The sequence below is a fragment of the Microtus ochrogaster genome, chromosome 15, assembly GCF_000317375.1.
Source record: "Microtus ochrogaster isolate Prairie Vole_2 chromosome 15, MicOch1.0, whole genome shotgun sequence".
Taxonomy (NCBI): domain Eukaryota; kingdom Metazoa; phylum Chordata; class Mammalia; order Rodentia; family Cricetidae; genus Microtus; species Microtus ochrogaster.
The window spans coordinates 2,296,855-2,303,195 of record NC_022017.1 but is presented as its reverse complement, the minus strand read 5'-3'; the positions used below and the strand labels follow the sequence as shown (position 1 = coordinate 2,303,195).

General features: G+C 46.1%; 1 pseudogene; it reads right to left on the bottom strand.

Annotated features, from left to right (window-relative positions):
* Window positions 1-184: 184 nt before the first annotated feature.
* Window positions 185-5,753, bottom strand: LOC101996784 (annotated as a pseudogene).
* Window positions 5,754-6,341: the final 588 nt, after the last annotated feature.

The window sequence follows — 6,341 nt, the reverse complement described above, 5'->3', positions numbered from 1 at the left end:
GGTTGTGAGCCACCATGTGGTTGCTGGGAATTGAACTCAGGACCTTTGGAAGAGCAGGCAATGCTCTTAACCACTGAGCCATCACTCCAGCCCCCTTTGTTAATTTCTTATTGCTGGAATTTCGTATTTGTTTCTTCTTGTTGGATGACCAAACAGGATTGGGGTAGAGATGTTAAGCAGGCATTTATTCAGCCCCGACCTGCTCAGCCTCGGGAGCGGACGAATTCTCAGCTGGTGGATCGGCTGCTTCTGTCTCTTTGCCATCTTGTGGTTTAGGGTTCTCTGGGCGTCTGCGTCGGTAACTGAAGTTGTGGCGATGAAGAGGTGGCTGCTGACCTTGGCTCTCGTCTCCATGATTTTCCTTGCCGTCCTCTCTAGGCTGTCTTTGGCGAGGAGGGCCCCTGCGAAATCTTGGTCTGTAACCCCGATACATATCCTGTCTCACTGGTCCACCTTGCTGTCCTGCATCCTGGTTGTCAGCACCCTCCATCACTTCTCCTTGCACAGGAGGGTTGGAATACTGTGGTCGACGCCCATAGGGTCTTCGCAAATAGTAAGGTGGGAACCTTCTTCTGCGATAGGGCCGGCGTTGTTGGGCTTGGCCTTCAGGAGAGCTTTCCGGTCCCTCGTTCTTTTCCCCACTCTCACTATTCTGGTAATTCTGCTGGTAATTACGTGGAGGACCCCTGCGATGTGGATGGCGTCTTATAATGGTTACGGTCTGCTGCGTATTTACTGCCTTGAACTGGAACTCCACCAGGGCCAGTAACATTTGCTGCCTCTGCACCCTTTTCTCCTTCAACAACATCAAACTCCTCAGTCTCTCCATCTCCTACACTGCGGAGGTACTTCCTGGGGTTATTCTTCTTTATGGCCGTCTGGTGTACAAATACGTCCTCCTTGGTGTCATTCCTGTTGATGAAACCGTATCCGTTCCTTACATTGAACCATTTTACTATTCCCAAAACTTTTGTTGCGATGACCTTCTTGTTCCTGGGGCCACCACTCCCAGCGCCGCTGACCCTGGAGCCAGGCTTGGTGTTGGCGCTCAGCAGCGGGGGCGGCAGGCAGCTGCTGGGTCTCTGCCTCGCTGCTCACGGTTGCGGTGGTGGTGACTGGGGCGATGGCTGCGGCTCCTCCAGGGTTGTGATGGTGACTAGGCCAGTAGGGGCGGTGGGGCTCTCAGGGCTCTCTGGGGTCCGCTCTCCACTCCTGCCACCGATGGAACTCCTCTATTTCTTTTTAAAAAGACTTTCTCTATCCTTTTTCTCTTCTTTCTCAAGCCTGAATATATTTTTAAACACACTGTAAATTGTTTAGAGGATTTTTTTCCATCTGAATCTGTCTTTACTGTCTATCCCTATCTTTTTCTGACCACATGAGTCTTTAATCTGCTTAATGGCATGACTAGGATTAAAATTGCAGCTTCAGCGGCTCAATCCACCCCACTCCTTAACTTCCTGAGAGTCTAGCTTCATGGTGGAGGTACTGGTGGGAGCCACCTTTATTGCCACAACTCTGTGGAGTTTCTAGGTGCATGCCACCACCAAGAAGCATGCTGCTGGCTGCTCATAAACACCATTTAGGCGTTTGGTGACAGGGTCTCTTTAAAGAGCTGCAGTTTCTGCCACTAACGCTAAGTCAGGAAGCCTCTCTTAAAGGAGCCACACCTCTGCTTGCCTCTAGCAAACAGAGCCCACCCGAGTAAATGTTGCTACCAAGAAGATGTGCTTACCTCTGTTCTTTTGTGTCTAGAATCCCTTCCCAAGCTCTCTCAGATTTTATGTGGATGCAGTTGCCAAATGTTGGGCACCATTTGTGGATGGAAGTTCCTGTCCCACCTGGTTCCACAGCCATTCAGTCCCAAAGAAACATACAGAGGATTATATTAATTATAAACTGTTTGGCCTATTAGCTCAGACTAATTCTTAACTAGCTCTTAGACTTAAATTTACCCATAATTCTCACCTATGTTTAGCCACATGACTTGATGTCTCAATGAGGCATTCTCATCCTGTTTCCTCTGCATCTGGCTGGTGACTACCTTTTCTCTTCCCAGAATTCTGCTCACCCCGCCTATACTTCCTGCCTGGTTACTGGCCAATCAGCGTTTTATTAAACTAATATGAATGACAAATCTTGACAGTGTACCAGAGAATTGTCCACAGCATCCTGATCTACAGAGTGAGTTCCAAGACTGCCAGAGCTACACAGAGAAACCTTGGTTTTTTTTGGGGGGGGGGTCTTTGGTGCTGGAGAGATGTCTCAGAGGTTAAGAGCACTGGCTGCTCTTCCAGAGGACCTGGATTCAATTCCCAGCACCCACATAGCAGCTCACAACTGTCTGTAACTCTGGCTTCAGGGGATCTGACACCCTCACACAGTCAGACATACATGTAGGCAAAACACCAATGCACATAAAATAAAAATAAATCATTAAAAAAGGAATTCTGAGTGCCTCACCATCTCATAAGACTATATACTCCGGCACCTACATTGATGGTAGCATGCTAACAGGGCCTAGATGTCTTGGCTAGATAAATAACATGCTAGGGGGGAATAAGCCCTGGGAAAACTCAAACACTTGAAGTCAAGTAAAGATTCTGGAGTTCAGACATGGAGAACGCCAGCCAGCTCCTATAGACTGGACTTTAGAATCCCTACAGCTAAGAAAGAAGCACAAGACAAAGAAAACCCTGCTAGCCGGGCGATGGTGGCGCACGCCTTTAATCCCAGCACTCGGGAGGCAGAGGCAGGTGGATCTCTGTGAGTTCGAGACCAGCCTGGTCTACAGAGCTAGTTCCAGGACAGGCTCCAAAGCCACAGAGAAACCCTGTCTCGAAAAACCAAAAAAAAAAACAAAAAAAAACAAAAAAAAAAAACCCCTGCTGTGCACAGTTGCCAAGAAACCAAAAAGACAGAGAGCTTTGATGCATGAGTTGCAGCCAGTCCAGACCACAGTGCAGCAACCAGTAGGCCTCATGGCCCTTCCTTTCAACAAATGGCTCCTGTTTGCCCCTTCCACCCACAGGACTTCAAGCGAGAGTGACGTAAGTACTCAGAACAAAGAGACGTGATCTAAAGCCTCGAGTCAGCTTCACAGCCAGAGAGCAGAGATCCATATGGTTCCTTATCCATCACCCATCCTCACGTTCCTATGCTTGGAGAGAAAGGTGGCCAGAGGTAAGATCTATATTGATTCCTGGGTAACGATCAATGTTTTTGCAAGACGTTTGTGGACTGGGAAGACTGGTGGATTGGTGACCAAGAGGTCTGGGAAATGGGGGCATGGATTGAAGTCTCAAATGAGGTCAAAAATATCAGATTATGCTCTTGTATTATGAATGTTCACCAAGCGAGATCTCCACGGGAGACAAAGAATTTAATAACCTGGGCACCAGATACGCTGATCTGGTGTTATCAGCAAGCTCCTTGCTCAGCCACCTCTGGCTCTGCTCCCATGGGATGAACAGAGTAACCATGGTAACAAGGACAGAGACTACTACGTGTTTTTATCATGAGAGATAGAGTACTTTGTCCTCTCTGACTGAGATATTCTGAATTCAGATGACGCTCACTATGTCCTTAGATGGCAAACACCGTGCTTGCCGTCACAGCTCTCGGATAGCCTTGCTTCTGGACAGTCTCACGGAGAATCCAGACAGAAGGAATCCAGATCCTCACTTTGATTGCAGTCCTGTGAGTCAAGGGTCAGGCTTCTGACCTACAGAACTGAAAGATGAAAATCTGTTTTGCTTGAAGGTTGAGATGACTTGTCACAATGGTAGCAGGAAATGGAGGCCACTCAGCTCCAGTTGACGCAGACAATGTGCTTGTGGCTAAAGGGACAGAGGTAGAAACAGACTGAGGACCATGTATGAGGGAGTGCGCTATGCAACAGGCAAGACTAAAGTGGGTTGGGAATGAATCTCTGTTGGATCCCAGCACAGCACAAACCTGGCATGGTGGTTCGCATTTGGAATCCTAGCACCCAGGAGGTCTTCAAGGTCATCCATACCTACACAGTAAATTTGAGGCCAGCCTGGGCTATAGAAGACTTCATCTAAACAAGGAAGTAAAAACCATTAACTGGGCATGGAGATGTACACTTGTAATTCCAGTATCTCGGATGTAAAGTCAGGAAGAATACCAGCCAGTTCAGGCCAGCCTGGGCTAATATAGTGAGTTCCAAGCCAGCCTGGGCTACATAGTGAGTTCCAGGCCAGTCAGGGCTACACAGAAAAACCCCATATCTCGGGAGGCAGAGGCAGGCGGATCTCTGTGAGTTCGAGACCAGCCTGGTCTACAAGAGCTAGTTCCAGGACAGGCTCCAAAACCATAGAGAAACCCTGTCTCGAAAAACCAAAAAAAAAAAAACAAAAAAAACTAAAATTTCATGAAGCAACAAATAGCTCTGAAGACAGCAGCATAGAGCAAGGCTTTACGAAACTCCCATTCATAGCCGCACGCCTTTAAACCCAGCACTCGGGAAACAGAGGCAGGAGGATCTCTGTGAGTTCAAAGCCAGCCTGGTCTACTTATACTTGTTTTTTGGTTTTTGAGACAAGGTTACAGTAGCTGGACTTCAACTCTTGTTTGTTTGCTTTTTGTTTTTCAAGGCAGGGTTTCTCTGTGTAGCCCTGACTGTCCTGGAACTAGCTCTTGTAGACCAGGCTGGCCTCAAACTCACAGAGATCTGCCTGCCTCTGCCTCCTGAATGCTGGGATTAAAGGTATGCGCCACCACCACCAGGCTTGTGCCTCCCATGTGCACACACCTGTAAACCACAACTGGCTACTGCTTGTTCATTTTTATGGAAACATGAATCTCGGCTGAAGACGTAGTGATGAAGGGATCAGAGCATTTCAGTGGCTTCCAGAGTCAATCGGCACTGTGATTTTATACATCCATGCTGAAGACATTTCACAGACATAGACCACACACATATGCTGAATGTCATTGCATGAATTGCTAAATTTTTGTTCTAATTCCAAATCAAAATTTATCTAACAACTTTTATAAAACTCATGTCAGCAACTCAAATAGCAATTAAAAATTTTTTTTTGGCTTTTTTGAGACAGGGTTTCTCTCTGTTGCCCTGGCTGTCCTGGAACTCACTCTGTAGTTCAGGCTGGCCCCCAACTCAGAGATCTGCCTACCTCTACCTCCCTAGTGCTGGAATCAAAGGTGTGCACCACCATGCCCAGCTGAAGAACTTTTTTTAGATTTATTTATTTTTATGTGTATGATTTTCCTGTGTGTATGCATGGGCACCATATGCATGCTATTTCCTGTGGAGGTCAGAAGAGAGTGCCCTTGGAACTGGAGTTACAGATGGTTGTGAGGCACCATATGAATGCTGGGAATTGAACCTAGAACCTCTGGAAGAGCAGTCAGTATTCTTAACCAAGGAGCCATCTCTCCAGCCCCTCAAATAGCAATTCCAAAATTCTTGTATTCTGTTGGGTCTCAAACCCGGATCTCAAACTTCCAATACTCTAGAATTGACAGAGACATCTTGCTGCCTGGACAGAAGTTGCTTACAATATACTTCCTGTTTACTTAGTTAATATTATATCTTTCTGGAGTCTTTAAAGAGCTGAAGACAGACAGTTATAGTTGAATTAGCAGAGTGTATCCAGGTGGAAAATCTGAAGCTAGATGTAGAGAGAGTGGGCTGAGAAGAGAAGACACCGTGTAGCTGCTGACGGAGACAGACGCCAGAGAACTTACCAGTAAATCACAAGCCTCATGGCGAAACACAGATTACTAGAAATGGGTTAATTCAAGATGTAAGAGTTATCTAGAAATATACATAAGCTATTGGCCAAACTGTTGTAATTAATATGGTTTCTGTGTTATTATCCGGGCTTGGGCGTCCAGGAGACGAACCAGCAGTCTCCACCTGCAGGAAAGTGCTTGCTTAGCATAAGCTCTGGGTTCCATCCACAGCTCCACATAAAATATGCTGTGGTCTACAACTGTACTTCCAGCATTCATGAAGCAGAGGCAAGGGGATTAGAAGTTCAAGATCATTCTCAGTTGCAAAGCGATTTTGAAGCCAGTCTGCATATATCTGTCTCAAAACAAACAACAGCAAACCAAACCCCAGATTCACAATGCATGATTCAATTACATGCTGTCTACCAAAAAAAAAAATCACTTTTTTGTTTGTTTTTTGTTTTTTGTTTTTTTTTTTGTTTTTGTTTTTTTTTTGTTTTTTTTTTTTTTTTTTTGTTTTTGTTTTTTTTTTGTTTTTTTTTGGTTTTTCGAGACAGGGTTTCTCTGTGGTTTTGGAGCCTGTCCTGGAACTAGCTCTTGTAGACCAGGCTGGTCTCGAA